The sequence below is a fragment of the Gadus chalcogrammus genome, chromosome 9, assembly GCF_026213295.1.
Source record: "Gadus chalcogrammus isolate NIFS_2021 chromosome 9, NIFS_Gcha_1.0, whole genome shotgun sequence".
In the NCBI taxonomy this organism is placed as follows: Eukaryota; Metazoa; Chordata; class Actinopteri; order Gadiformes; family Gadidae; genus Gadus; species Gadus chalcogrammus.
The window spans coordinates 4,583,449-4,599,541 of record NC_079420.1 but is presented as its reverse complement, the minus strand read 5'-3'; the positions used below and the strand labels follow the sequence as shown (position 1 = coordinate 4,599,541).

General features: G+C 44.4%; 1 protein-coding gene across 1 annotated transcript in view; it reads right to left on the bottom strand.

The window, feature by feature from the left end:
- Positions 1 to 15,779, bottom strand: part of lingo1a (leucine rich repeat and Ig domain containing 1a) — a 52,532-nt gene extending 36,753 nt beyond the window's left edge. Inside the window, exon 1 of the mRNA XM_056598361.1 lies at positions 15,654 to 15,779. The gene's annotated coding sequence lies outside the window, so the exon portion shown is untranslated. The remainder of the gene's footprint in view (positions 1 to 15,653) is intronic.
- Between the last annotated feature and the right edge of the window lie 314 nt (positions 15,780 to 16,093).

The following is a 16,093-nucleotide window of genomic DNA, read 5'->3' as shown; positions in this document are numbered from 1 at the left end:
CTCAACATGCCTTCTCAATTCCAGCGAGAATTAAGTGTACACTGCTATGGGCTTGGAGAATGTTAGCAGCCTTAAATAGGCTGGAATATAATGGTACACATCGCATGAAACATTTCGCTGGAACATTTAAGCGGAAACCATTTGGGGTAAATTAACTCCTGTGCTGGCAATTCCTTTCTACAACCAGGTTATCACAATGTATGAAGGCCATAATGTATTTAGAACAGCACTCTTGAATTATTGAGTGAATACATTTGAACCTTTATAAAGGCATGATCACCAACAATTACATTATACAATATAGCATAGAATATATCAGGTACACTGTTAGCTTCAGGTACATTGCATTTCATTTTTGAATCCTGCCCATAGGCGCCCTAGTAATAGTATCAGTTATGCTTTATTCCATTTAGCTCAAATCTTCCATAATTCAATCATAATAATCAATGCTCACGTAAAAATGTACAAAAAGCCAACACTTCCAATAATAAACATCCCAAAATGCTTCACAGGCGGTCGATTGCATACTGCATGGCAAAATTACAGTCAGTATTAACAAAAAACGATTGAAGCTCAACTCTTCTGCAAATTTGGCCAAAAATTGGGAAAAGTGTTGAAGATCACTTTGGCGGTAACGTGGTGAGTCACACGTCAGTACATCGTCACGCCAGCTGCACAACAACAAACGAGAGGAATCCCCCTGGTCTAGTGCCCTAGTAGTACTACTACGAATGCTACCGCATGCTTCAGAGGAAAAAATGCAAATATATCGTAACGCGCAAGCACCCTTGCTATCGTTAGCTGCCGCGGTGTCTGAAGCCGCGGTCGTGTCAACAGCACTTAGCTCTGAGGTATCCTCTCTGAATCCTCCTCCACCTGTGCGCTCCGCACCGGCCCAACAACGGCCCAACGCAACACAACCGAGAGGGCCAACAGATGCAAACCGGTTGATAGGGGGAAAGCCGCCCAGGGCCTGGCCACGCTGCGGTTCCTTCTCGGCTAACGCTGAGCCCTCTCAGGTCCGGCGGCGGCTTTCACATCCTAATGGGCCTGGAAAACTGATGCAACGCATTCCATTATCCTCATAATGGTATCACTTTTTTTTTTTTTGAGGCGAGGCCAGAGTGTGGAAACTGGATCTCTGTGAAAATATCAATTTCGTGTTGAGATTGTCGGTGGACTGTTTTCTTTTCGTTCCGGGAAATAAAAAGAGTTAACCTCTTGAAGCCGTTTAGCCTGGTGGCTGTATGCGCAATTCACAGATATTTCAGCGAGTCTGTGGAATATAGCCATCGCAGTGCGGGCACGGGCTTGAAACGGCTTTCATGGAAGTACGTCATTGACATGCAACTGCCCAGCATAGCATTGGCTTATAAAAAATACTTGGTAAATAATTTTCCCATTGAATGGTTTTGCTCGCTTCACTGGATGGGGTCATTCTTCTTTGTAGCGCACTCTATGATAGTGAGCAGCCCTTTCATGGTGTGTGTGTGTGTGTGTGCGTGCGTATTGTGTGAGTGTGAGTGTGTGTGTGCATAGAAACTGCAACTCAAAGTTTAGACGAAAAACAAAAACGGAAAACAAGATGGCAAAATAGGTGTCACCTATTCAAAACAACCGACGAAGGCTCCTGTGTCCAAGGGGAAATGTCTTTTGTGTCCAATTTCAGTAATTAGCGGGAGCTGAACTAAACAGCATTGTTCACAGCACGTCTGAGAACAAAAGGAGGAGCTTTGCCTCATTCCCCAGCACACACTCCACAATCCCAATCTCCATTTCCAATGTCCTCATTTTCTCGCCGTTTAATTGACTCATCCTAATGCACCCTCCGACTCGGAGACAAGAGAACTTCTCCCTGGCAATGCGTGCTAGTGACGTTTAATAGCCACATTAGCCACACATGGGAATCTGCAGTGGAGCAATGTTGTACTCCAAGTATATTGCATGCCCTGTGAGCCATTGCCTGCCCTCCAGCAACACATTACATAAGGGGGCAATAGATAAATAACAGTTAAATAAACCCAACAGCAGCAGAAAAGCACCCACCAATGGGGCAGGCTTATCTTACGCTGAAGTCAAACAAATGACATGGAGCAAAACGGAGGGAAATCCATTGAAAAGCTCCCTTTTTGCTAATACATTGGTATGACGCTAAATGCTATGCTATTATACTGAAACAACCTCCAATTTGGTTAATTTGGCTTAAAATTAAAAAAAAATGTAGAGTTTGGTCAAAGGCATGCAGGCAAATGCACAGTGGGATGTGCTAACATTACTAAATAACAAGTTGAATTCACCCTAATGAAAAAATAATATCTATATATAACTATTGGTCTGAATGATTTGTAAAAAGCTGAACCTTGTTCTATGCATACGACACTAGACAACGCGACAATACAAAACTCCAGACCAGGATATTCTATACCATTCTATACTGTATTACTATATACTATTGTGTATTGGAAAATACGTTTTCAAAATTGTTTGTGATAACTTACTTAATTATTTACTTTGAATAGTTAAATTCAAGTTCACTTCAACTGTTTGCTAATTTGCACGGGGAAGAGTGAGTCATTAAATAACACTTCCAGCAATTCAGAAACAGATCATAGGGATTAAGTGATTTCATACTGCTAAGACAAGTACTATCACATTGACCGTCAATAAAAACTCACATAAAAAAACACATATAAAAGCCCAATCACTGCTCCCACTTCTCTATACACGTATGCAGACATTGGTAAAGGAATCCGCAGTTGCTCTCTCAACTTTTATATGTTAACAAAGCCATCACGAGACACATCGGAAGAACGTGTACGATTAAAAGCCTTTCTGTGCAGCTACAGCGGTACAGTTATCTAGCTCTCCCTAAGTACGCCACGCTTGCCAGCGCTGACATTAAGCGCATGGCATTTCCTACAAGAATACAGCCGTGGCATACAGGCACTTCTGTTCTCTGAGTTGAATTATTATTATTTAGTAATAACCCAGGCAGCGAAAGGACCTTCTCAAATATTAAATAACACAAAACCTACGAACAACTGGCTCGTTCCAAAGGCCAGCAAAGGCTGTAAAGATTAGCAGGGGACTTGCTCCCAGGTCCTTCCTCGCATTAAGGGGGATGAGGATGAGGGGATGGGGAGTTAAGGTTAATGCCAAGAGGGGGAATCTGGTCTATATAGTCGTTTCACAATCCCTGGCACAAAATGGTTACGGCTGGCTCGAATGCCGAACACAATAAGGGACACAACACAAAGGTTTTAAGTTCTTCGTTTTGTTTATTGACAACTAAACATAAAGTACCTGAAAATCACAGGAAACAAGCTACAATGGTGTTGCTGCGGTGGAGTTGAGAGAGAGACTGGTTAATTAACCAAAGTCACCATGTAAAAAACGAAATTATGGTCTCAAATCGTGACCCTCTCTGGTTAGATATTACCCTCTATCTCTGAGGAGGTGGAGAGAATCCTTCAGCCCCTACACACAATAAACCCTCACACTAACCCTCCAAAATCTTCATAGATCCTGAGATTTTACGATATGGGATTTTACATTTCTCTTTGAAATCATTGCCTTTTAATGTTTGTCCTTGGAAAGCAATCAGAATGGTCTTTGTGTTTGAAGGTTGCTTCATGAAAATGCTTGAGTGTTCATGGGAATATTGATAGTACATGAATTTAATCTTCGCTGCCAAATGACAGCAGTGTGACGATAATGACCAGAGGTTCTAAGTACTATTAAGTTGCACTTGAATGAGATATGAGATAACCAAAGATCTGTGCCATCACGTATATATTTTCCACTCTTGTGCAGGTGGGTGATGAAGAGAGTTCACCTGTTCTCACAGATCACCGTGACCATACTGCTGACTCATTACAGTTGGCTATCAATAATAACGCCAATGCACAACATTTACAATACCACGCCCTTTAACTAACCTTGAGTCACAAACTAACCATCATTTACATACCTTGATTCAGTTGATTAACTTTCCATGAACTAACCTTTATACACTTGATTAACTATCGTTAATAACTTGAAAAAGCTAGGGTAGGCAATTTATTTTAGATTTCTTTTTCACATTTGTTAAAAACGTTCTTAACTAATAAATCAAATGCTCTTAAAAAAGGGCAAAAATCCAGATCCATCTGTGGCTGTTGTGGGCCAGCTGCAAGTCATCCAATCATATCATCAGGGCTGAATTAAATGATTGGATGGTTTACCTGTTGGTCTACCTACCTGTCTAGCTTCCTACACATACTCAGCACTCACCAGTGCACTTATTGCACATGACCAGAGTCCTCCACAAGGCCAGGCAGACCTACATCGCTGAAGCTAGCAAGCTAGTCACATGTTATGGGGAAGTGGCTTTGGAGGGAGTCATTTCTTTCCATCTAGCCTACAGGTTTCTCCAAATTGCCTAACCCAACATCTTGATTAATGTCTTGATACCTTGATTATCGATATGATTTAAAACCATGTCGTAGAAGATAGGGTGTTTGTCTCCCCAATATCCGCACACTATCTACATAAGTCCTAAATTATTCAAAATGTGACTGCTAAATTACTCGAAATAACCTTGATTTCCTTACCCTGAACCTTAACTTGGCATTTAAACTGATGCAGAGAACATTCCAGAATTGACATGAACAAAGACAATGCTCGCACTGCCAAAGTTTGGTTGGCGAGTGGCAACAGCAAGCTCATATTTTCCAAAAACAACTCAGGAAGAACCTACACCTCTGAGGCCTCAAACCGTCTCCTATCATGCACGTCCCCACATTGTGGAAAACAAAGAGTTTCACATGCACCAAGGGTGGCGGGGGGGGGGGCCTGTGTGGATGTCAAACAGAGAACAGGGCACTGCCAGCGACTTAAAATGGTATCGCTGAACTGTAGTCAGACCAGACCCCCATTAGTGTCCTACTGATACCAAAGCCAATAAACACTTGCCACTCACAGTTGGAGACAAGCCAAGACCCCGGGGAAGCGGATGTATTTAAAGGGCTTCTAAGGGACTCATAGGGCAAGCTGTTTACACACGGGGACCGCGTGTGATGTCACATGTGTGAGCGTCGTGTGGCAGATGTCAAAAGGAAAATCGAAATGACTGGGGTGTGACGAGTTACTTGTTACAGCAATAGTAATCTGGGTCCAGCAGTGCTACTATGTTGCATCAGATAATCTTGGAGAGGGGGGACGGCACTGAGGCAGGGCCAGGAACCCAAAACCGTAAGGGTCGGAGGTACCCCTGGTTTCCTGTTTTGTTACAGTGATATTCTGCAAAAGATAAACGGGTTGCTGGTCGAGTTTACAGTCTACAGAGTTTACAGTCCCTTTTAATACTTTACTACTTCTGGCCGAGTTTCTGTTTGCCAATTACGCTTACTTTAATCACAGATCCCTGCCTCTTTTAGGACGATTAGACCAGGAGGTGGTCACAATACCCCCGGATGTAGTTGATCACTGAAAGTCACCACAAATAGTGATTCATTTCAGTATTAAAGATATCCCTGCTGTGAAATTTACCATGATTGACGCACACATACGAATGGCAACGAGGAGGAAGCCCAATACAGAAATAAAATGCAGCCTTGGATTCCTACCTCTCAAAGTATTAATAGATAAATGAGCAATCCATCCTACACTTGTCATGTCGCACTCAACTGGGAAGCACAGACGACCATCTCCGAATCCGCAGAGCGGACAAAAGTGAAGCCCTCATCTATCCATGTTTTTTTGTCATTGTTGAAGTGGGTTGTTATTCGGCTAAACAAACATATTGGGTACTGTGCCAAAACAGTGTGTTGCAGTAATTGAGTCTCAGGAAAAAAAAAAAAGCATACGAAAATGACCACTGGTATAATTACTGCTCTTCACGAGTAGAGCTAGAATCGCAAAAAAACTAAGTTCTGTACATAAACACTAGGTATTTATGGATGAATGAGAGGCTTCACATGGCTCAGAAAGGGTATTATTGACGTTGCATCTTCATCCTCGTTGTGCTGAACAATCGTGTGCCGGAGAGAGTGAAATCACACACTCGACACTGTGCACCTGCTCACATTTTACGAGACTGCAGCAGCACACCGATCTGCTTTTTCCATTTTAAATCGGTCTGCTCTTTACCTACAGCACAGAGAGCTTTCTGCTCAATTAATTTCTCGGCATTCCTCTTTTTCATAAATACAGACATCTATAGTCGTCCCAACCTGGACCTTGACATGACATTCAGCGTCCTCTTCATTGGGTACTGATTTGCACTTTAACATCAGGCATATGAAAACAATTCGGTAAAAAAGGGCTTTTGCGAGACAAACGGGAGGTTTTGCGAGACAAACGCTCGACAGCTTTTGTGACAAACCCCCTCCCCAAAAGCCTTCCCCCCTCCCCAAACCCCGGGCGTCTGATGGGATTCCTGTGATAGCCTTTTTTTATCCTAACATTGGTTTCACCTTGTTACCCCGATGGTGTTTAGGACTGCAAGGCATCATGGGTACAAAAGAGATTAGAAGCGATTAGGCCCTGGATCACGCTGATGGCACACTTTGCAAATGATTCATTGTCCCTCGATATTCTGTCGCAAACCTCTTTCCAGATCATTACAGCAGATTTGCACCTTCTGAAGCCCCCCCACCCACCTCCATTGAACAGCTTGGTATTGAGAAACCATTCTTCAAATTCCACACAAAAAAACAACTGCAAATGGGTTCTGAATAGAGGGACGGCGAATCACTCTTCCGCCTTCAACGCCATTTACTTGAACGCCACACGCACTCCCTTTATTGCTATTTGGTCATATCTCAGGTGATTGGTCTGCAGTATGCAGTCGCACGCTTATGGCCAGGGAAGGATTTTGTTCCTCTCATCTTTCTGCATTGTTACTTTTTTCAAAATAGAATCACCCATCAGGGTATACGTCCTTTTTTCACTTTCGCTCTACATAACCAAACACAAAACCTCGAAGAGACTCGGACAAGCGCCACGCCGGGATGAAAGGCAAAGCGCAAAGCCGTCACGCAAGAAAAAACATCTCACACACCGACCGTATCCCCTCACGCAGCAGGCTTTCAACATAAGGAGTGTGGTTTTTTCGATTAATTATTTCTGACATCAGCGCTTCACAAGGTGATAGAAGGCTGTGTGTTCTTGTGTCCTCTTCACACGGTATTCAACCATTGAGCGGTCGAGGCCATTAGCCGTACCTCGTGTTCCCATCCAGACTCCCTTCTTTCTCTTCATATTGCCCGTCACTCACGGCTGCCAAAACAGACGCAAGAACCGGTGTCCTCCATTAGGCCAGTTTCAGTTGAATGTTGACATGGTGTACTTCAGTAGCCCCTTTTCCTGCCGTGTTTTTGTGCGGTAGTTCAGAAACGGTTCAGTCGTTTTAAGAGGCGAAAGTTTACATGCTTCGTGAGGGTAATTTTTGGGCTCATTTTAGACAACCTCTAGGTCACTTTAGCTAAGTAGACATTTTTTGTCCTTCTTTTCACTCTTTGTTGTATTTCCTGAATGGACCATTTTTTTTATCATAATCCTTTTATAAAGAGAGAGAGAGAGAGAGAGAGAGAGAGAGAGAGAGAGAGAGAGAGAGAGAGAGAGAGAGAGAGAGAGAGAGAGAGAGAGAGAGAAAGAGAGAGAGAGAGAGAGAGAGAGAGAGAGAGAGAAAAAATATGAGTGACAGATAATTTTCAATCTCTCCTTTTTCAGCTTCTGTTCCGTCCCATTTATTATATCTATCGAAAATACGATGGTCAATAAAAATGTGAAAAATCTAAATGACATCAGCTGCATTTCTGTCATGATTCCCCATAACGCTTTCCCATTTAGTCTTCCATCACTGGGGGATAAGAAAGCAATTACATTTTTTTCTCATTTTCTATACCTTTAGTCTTGACCTTGTGTTACAATAAAATGGGGTCTATTGTACCCGGTGCTAAACACACACTGTCAATGGAGAGGAACCCATTTTACCATGCTATTTTGGCATTCACCAAAATCTTACTGTTATCCTAATTATGATGTGTGTCTTTGTGCGCATGCAGGCCTGCATGTGTGAGAGAGTCGGGAAATATGGTTTGTTCAACCATATTTCTGCTTACCGTGAGGTAAAACAAAATAACTAGGTTTTTTCTTACTTAAAAATGACATTGTAAATTAATTAACACAATTTAAAATAAATATTCACAAGATAACCGTGGATGCTGTAGTGTTTGTTCATTTTGGACACACTTTAAAGCCATAGGGCCCTATCTTGCATCCGGCGCAATTGACCTTCTCACTGGCGCATGTGTCGATGCTAGTTTGCAACTGGCGCAGAGCGTTCTTTCCCTCCTGTGCCACTCGTCGGTAAATTAGGGAATGATCTTGTGCCCCAAGGGGCGGTTCGGCGAAAGGGGGGGGCGTGTTCTGGCGCAAACGTTCCCTGGTGCTACTTTGCAGTTTCAGAAACCATTTGCGCCACAAACCAGGAAATACCTGGTTTAAAGTCAGTGGCGCGTTGTTCAGATGCTATTTTAAGGGCGCATGCATAATGTTGCTTTTGCACCTCGCGCATACACTTTGCTTCTGTCATCTACCTAGCCACACATTCTTGGTAAATTATTTGGGAAAGAACAGCTGATACAACGGTAATAAGTTGTACTTTTAAATCAATGCATCTGCAAACACCGTACAGCAAACACATATTTTCTTGACACAGACATCGTGTACATGCCCATAACTTTTAGGATTGGAAGAAAAAAACCTTATTCCATGTGTGAACTAGGCCATATTATTTGGCCATAAACTGAGCCATTTGAAGTTTGAAATGCATGTGCATCCGTCTCATCGGGGACTGCAGACGCGCTGTCAAAATATCAACTCGTCAGATTCAAATGCGCTCATGGCTCTTAAAGGGGATGGGAGCTGGCACTCTCATTGGTTTATTGCACGTTACGCCCAAACCACACCTACGGGTAATTAGGCTACTTCAGACCAACCCTATTTAGATTTAGGCCGGGCGCAAGAGTCATTTATGAAAAAGATAACAGCACAAGACGAGGTATACATCACACGTGTACATGGAACCTGAATTGCATCATGGATTTAAAGCATTTGTTCCAACGTGGCTCGGAAAAGGACGAATGCAATGTTTTGAAGGGTTCACAAGACGAGCAAAAGGCAAAATAGAATTTGACATTTCGGTCGATTCCTCCTGAATTTCAATTACCTTGAGTCGATAGAAAGCCTTGTGTGGGCTTACCACACATGCTGTACCACTAGTTGTTTTGTACAAGCCACAGGGAGTAGTTGGATTTAAAATAATTCCCTGGACCTCACTATACATGAAATAAACCGATCCTATTTTAAAAGCAAAGGATCTGGTTGCGAAATTTTTGAGGCAGACACTGAGAGACTATTCCTACTACAGTGCTGCCAGGGTCCTGAATGAGGGTGCGCAAGCATGACCACATCACCCCCATCCTGAAATCACTGCACTGGCTCCCTGTCCCACTCAGAATTGAGTACAAGGTCTCCCTCCTCACCCACCAGTGCCTTCACGGACTTGCCCCCCTCTACCTTCAGGAACTCCTCACCCCCCCGACAAACTCACGTACACTCCGTTCAGGATCCACTCACACCCTCCAAACCTGACATACGAAGCTGTGCACCATGGGTGATCGGGCCTTTTCTGCTGCTGCCCCTAGACTATGGAACGCCCTCCCTGACCACCTGAGGGCTCCACAGACTACAGCTCTTTTTAAACGGAACCTCAAAACCCATCTCTTTAAAAGAGCATTTAGCTAAACTTTCTTTGAGCTTTGATTTTTTTTCTCTGAAGCACTTTGAGATTCTTGAATATAAAGTGCATTATAAATAAAATGTATTATTATTATTATTATTATTATTCCACACCACGTACATTGCTCAAAATAATAAAGCATTATGGACAACATGGACTGGAACCATTCCGTCTTATCCCAAGTGTACGTGTGTTTGCAACACAGACCAAAACGCACCGATAAGGCCGTCAACATGGGATTAATACCAGACATGTTCAAATTTGATGGATGAGAGATTATCAACATATTATAATCCTGACTGTCTGGCCAGACTGTCTAGTGCCCACTGTAGTCACATCACATCCCAAGGGGTGTCGACTGATAAACACATCATATGTTTTGACAGGTTCAACTGAGGGAAACATTATGTTTGACCTTGGGCCAAGGCCCCCCCCCCCCCCCCCCCCCCGCCGCCCTCCCAACGGGGGACGTAATCTCTGGTAGATGTGGTGATTCAGGAGATCTGAGATGTGATGACCTTCACACACTGCTGCTCTGAAATCACCGGGCAAAACCTGCCCAAATAAATAAATAAACACAAAGCAATGCAGCATGCCCGAGATAATGCTTAAAGCTGCCTCAGTGCTGGTGGTGATGATGGTGCTGGGATCTGATGGGGCGTAGCCTTACAAATGAGTCAGAGTAAGTAGCCAGCATGTGATGGTAATCTGAACCTGAATCAACACAACCAAGGCCTCAGTTGAACGATTTTACGGTGACTTTTAATAAAGACACATCGCTCGTTTGGAGGTCTGTCCAGTTGTAGAATAAACCAATAACATTGAAATCATAAACATATTGATTGACACGTTTATAAGTATGTGTTCAATATATTTATTTCTGTATGCCTCAAACCGAGAGTGACTAATATGAGTTTTACGCATTATCCTTTTTGGGGTTACAATATCACATAAATGATTATTTAATGCTATAAAATCAAATGTTCATATTAGTGGAGCACAATAGGGCTGAAACTAGTACAAATGGTCAAAATGGGTGACTGGATGTTATTACCAAAACTGGCCGCTAGGAAGAGTCTGTCACATCAAGGAGGATTGAGTGTAGGTTCCCTACACTCAGTGTAGGAGTGAGTGTTTCCTCATCAGTTTGGTAAAATAACTTTAACCCAATAAAGCCAACCAGCACAACACTGGCTGCATACAAACACATCTGTTCCAACCACACTACAACACTCAATGCTATTTATGATAAAAACAATAAAACTACAACACCTAGACCGCACCAATCAACATTTATACAGCGTGGGGAAGACCAAGTTTGGATAAACATTCAAAAGAGACAATCTCTCACCCAGCAGCTCACACATACATGGGGAGAGAGAGAGAGAGAGAGGGGGAGAGAGAGAGAGAGAGAGAGAGAGAGAGAGAGAGAGAGAGAGAGAGAGAGAGAGAGAGAGAGAGAGAGAGAGAAGCTCAGACAGACATGCCAGAAAGCTAGGAGAGAGAGTGAGAGGGAGGAAGGGAAAGACGGAGGGAGAAGAAGATAGACGAGAGAGGGGGAGGGAGGGAGGGAGAGAGGGAGAGAGAGATCCCCCTCTGTGTCTCCAAGTGTTTGCAAGGGCGCAGGGGGACACTGCTGCACCTCTAAACACTAGTTTATAAATCCCGCTCCGCATCGGGGAATACTCCCACCCCCTCGCTTCCATCTTTGGGAAAAATCTGACCTTGGCTTCTTGTTGTTGTGCCATGAAGCTGGGATTAAAGGAAATCTTTCCCCAACACACATTTCGCTGCGAGAGATCTTCGTCTTTTTATGACCCAGACTTTCATTTCTCTATTTTGAACTGCAATCTATGGCTATTGACAGAGAGAGAGAGTGAAAGCACATCGGAAATGGTGGATCCTACCTTATTATATTCCTCATTGGACCATAAGTGGGTCACAAGACTCAAAGTCATCCTGTAAAGTCGCACAAAGTTTTAGAGACAAACTTTTGGTCTATACTGCACTGCTGTCACATCAAGGTTGTAGAAACAAGCTATTCTACAGGTTAATACAATGCCCAACGTCCACAACCTACCTGCAGGTTAATGACAGTGAAAAAAGTCTATGCTATGTGACTAAATAGGATAATAATATACAAGAACACATCCTTGGACAATTATTGTGATGCAACCCACTTTGACGGACATATTTGGGGTGGGAGATAACAGCTTTAGTGTCTAAATCTCGGATTTTGAAAGCCTTCTAACTCCTCGTTATTGCAACAAACTCAGCCAGTTATGTATTCAAGCCTATTTGTGAGATCTGTCCTAGGCTTCTACATACTATCACATGTATATGTGTTCAAACATAACCCGAACCTTTATAGCTGTTTCCGTCACACCAGAAGAGACATTTCTGTATGGGCTGGCAGCCAATGTGGCTAGGAGTGGGATGTTGCACTAGGATGTGAGCTAGCATTGGAAGACAAGAGGCTCTGCAAATGGAACCGTTTAAGCGGCACTGTCATGCTTTGCTATTTTTTTATAGAAGTGTACTGCTGCATCCACGCTTAGTGAAAAGATGTCGGTGTTCAAAGTAAACTGGCCCCGCAAGAATTATCGCAGAAAAGTTTGACTGCTGACACTGTTGATCACCAAATTACGTCAAAGGTCAGACTCTCTAACATTTTCACAAAAACCGAGTTCATGTTGGCAGACCATAAATATTTCCCAATAGGCGTTTGAAGTAGTACTCTCTTGCATCTGAAATGTGGCCCAGGGTGACAGTTCCCCTTAAAGACTCTGCCCAGGACCTGTCACATGTTGCAGGCTTGCACTTGGCCGTCAACAATTACCACGGTCGATCTTGATACTGCGCAATTATGCGCTGCCGTAGATTATGGTTGTCTCCCCCCTCCCCTTACTTTGTTTGCCTAATTGTATCCCCACGAGAAATTGGTTACTCCAATTTCGACGGCACCTTACTATAAGAAGACGTTATCAGCATCAGGTAACTTGACACCGGTAGAGTAACAACAATTACTTTGAGAACGATGTGTTGGTTGACATGAATCCAATATGGAAGGGGGAACGGTATGTCAGTGGATGACTCCGAGCGCTGAGCAGGGAACCCAACGCTCAGTGACTCACTGCGTTGATCCATAGGCGTTCCTCATGGCATTTGTGTGTGTATCTCAAGCACATGTCACGCTGAGCTGTTATACGGGGAATTTGGGTATTTCAAGGATGTGGTGGATATATTCTTCAAAGAGCTTCATTTTGACACACACACACACACACACACACACACACACACACACACACACACACACACACACACACACACACACACACACACACACACACACACACACACACACACACACACACACACACACTCAGGGGGGGGGGGGGGAAGTGTTCTCGGCCAAGATAATCACCATGCATTTCAGACGGGCCAACAGTCACATCCTTAAACACTTAAACACCGACCTCAACACTAGCATTTTCCCAGCATGCAAGGCGGTCCACCCACCCACCCATCCTATCGGATTTTTCTCTATTCTCCCCTGAGCGCTTTGTGTTCCACACAACGGAAGCTCCTATAGATTTGTTGCCGGCCGCTTCCTCCGCCGACGGAGGCCGCAGCGACCGACGATGAATTCAATAGGAGTGATAAGCGCCGCCGTTCTCCCTCCCGTCACCGCCTTATGGCCGCGCCGCAAATAGAATAAGAAGAGGAAACTCCCGGGCCGCCTGCGTCCGTCCGCCATACATCTCCAGCCATGCGGGAGGCCCTCCGTCAGCTTTACTGCACATTGCCTTTCCATTCAGCCCGCCCCGCGATGACTGATGGCGCCGCGCACGGCGCCGGATAACTACGGCAGTGCGGGATGATAAAAATGGTAAAACACACATCCTGGACAGGAAATTGGCCGTTTTGAAGCAATTGACACAGAGGCAATTGACAGAGCAGCGGTGGCAGGGGCGCCTCTCTGCCACCACTCCTCTCTCTCTCTCTTTCTCTCTCTGTCCCTCCCTCTCTACCTCCCTCTCTACCTCCCTCTCTACCTCCCTGTCTACCTCCCTCTCTACCTCCCTCTCTGTCCCTCCCACTTTTTGTCTCTCTCTCTCTTCCTCTTCCTCTTCCCCTCTCCCTCTCCCTCTCCCTCTCCCTCTCTCTCTCTCTCTCTCTCTCTCTCTCTCTCTCTCGCTCCTCCCCCCCCTCCCTCCCTCCCTCCCTCAGTATCCCTTTCAGTCGTCTCTTAATGGCCCGGTGGCAGGGCACCCGATACGGCCATGGTCCATTGGATGCGGCGCTCACTGCTGAGGTATTTCCCTAACTACAACATTGATATGCCTCCTCACGTATGGATGGTATAACACTGCCCCTGTATGGCGCTGCAGCAGGGATCAATGGAAACCGGGTTGCAGACGCTGAGATAATGGGCGCGATAAGACATTGGAGGAGGTGCGATGAAACAATTACCTGTTAGGGGATCAGTGTTTCAATGGGGGAGCCCTAAACCCACTGGGAAAAGTAATCTCAAGGAACAAACGAGTACACGGGAGAAAGTGGGTGGGAACACCGATCGGCAGAGATGAAGCTGGCGGGAATTAGTCATGGGTGTTTCACAGATCACATGCAATTGTATTGATACTCTGTCCTTTTTTCAAATCAACCATGGGGTTGACTGGTACCTTTCGGTTATCAGTAATCACTTTTGGTTTAGGGCGCACTTAGACGCATCAAATGTACATAGTCATAGTCCCTCGCTGGGACTCAAAGGAGCGTCGTCGATGTGGCCTCTTCGCTATCTTCTAATATGAGAGAGTACTTCTTCATACGTGTGCTTTGAACGATGCTGTGGCCTGCAACATCAGCTCCAATTCCTGGATGAATGAAATCATTGGTCCAACTTTTTGAAGATTTTTTTGTTGAACCTGTGATGCAACCAGAGTTTCACATGAATGAGAAAGAACGTGTATGAAGCTGTACTCGCTTAAATCACAAACTGGCAGAGTGTGATTGTTTTCCATTTTTGAAGAGGCGGCAAACCCAAGGTTAAAATAAATATTTGTAGGTTCCATATGTATACATACATATACATATATGAATAGAAATAATATCTTTTCATTGTATTCAAAGATAAGCCACCAAGGGCACAGTGGAGCACGACAGAGCCGACTTTCTACACTCGCACGCAGGTAGATCCAATGTTTCGCATTTTTTAAAAGACCAAAGACCGCTTATTTCTTTGGCGGCACAATAGAGAGAGAGTATCTGCGTCGAATCCTCTCCCGCTTTTCAGATCAGTGTTCAAAAAAAGCGATGATCGTATTGTACCACGCAGGTACTTAAAAAAGTAGGAATAGCTGCAATAGAGGCATCATGGCGCCCTGAGCACCAGACTGGGTGCGATAACTGTGTATTCATTCACAGGATGTTTTTTTAACCCACGGCAGCATCACTACCTTGAGAGATGACAGGGTTGTCCCACAACTCCCATCCCTCCGGCAATCAACAGTTTTTTCTCCCCTTAAGAGCAAAACAAATTGCTGGAAGACATTTTAATGCAAACTCTAAACTGGGAATTTCTCCAGATCGACCCCAGGTAAAGGCAGATAATGTAGGACGATACGTGTGTACGTGGCAGAGCAGGGCATTATCCCCTTCAGGGTACGGTTGTATGATTCCCATCCCAAAACAGTATAAACGTGACTTCCACAATCCGGATTTTCATGCATGTTTCACCCAGCAGACACGCTAGAAACTTAAAAAAACCTTTCTCTGTAGTGAATGGCGGACGCTCGAGTGTGGAAACGCGGCAGATCATAGATCATTCTTGAGGCGGGCGGCGCCAGCTTCAGGTATTACTCACAAGCAGTAAGTGCTGTCCCACTGGTCGCCGACAAGGACAGAGCGGCTGGCTGTGAAGAGGCCGAAGTGGAGAGGTGGGGACCTTCTCGCTTCAAGCCACATGCCCTCCGTGCATTCCACCCCTTTGCTCCCCCTCTCCACCTCGCCCGACGCCTACCTGTAATCACAAGTAAACAGTGGAGAAACGTTAACCTCGGCCGAAAGTGAAGCAAGTTGGGAGAAAAGAACACAAGAAACAAACGTGGCGTCTCCTGGTGCTCCGTTTGATGTTTTTTTTTCAGTAGCGGTGACCATGACTAAGTAAGTGCATGAATTATACATGAGTTAAGTTGCTGGTTTTGGGCTTTGATTAAAACAGAGCTGTGTACACTTTGCCGAAAATACATTCTTTGGGTACAATTCTTGTATTCAGTGATGCAAGCGGACATCCCGTTTGAAAAA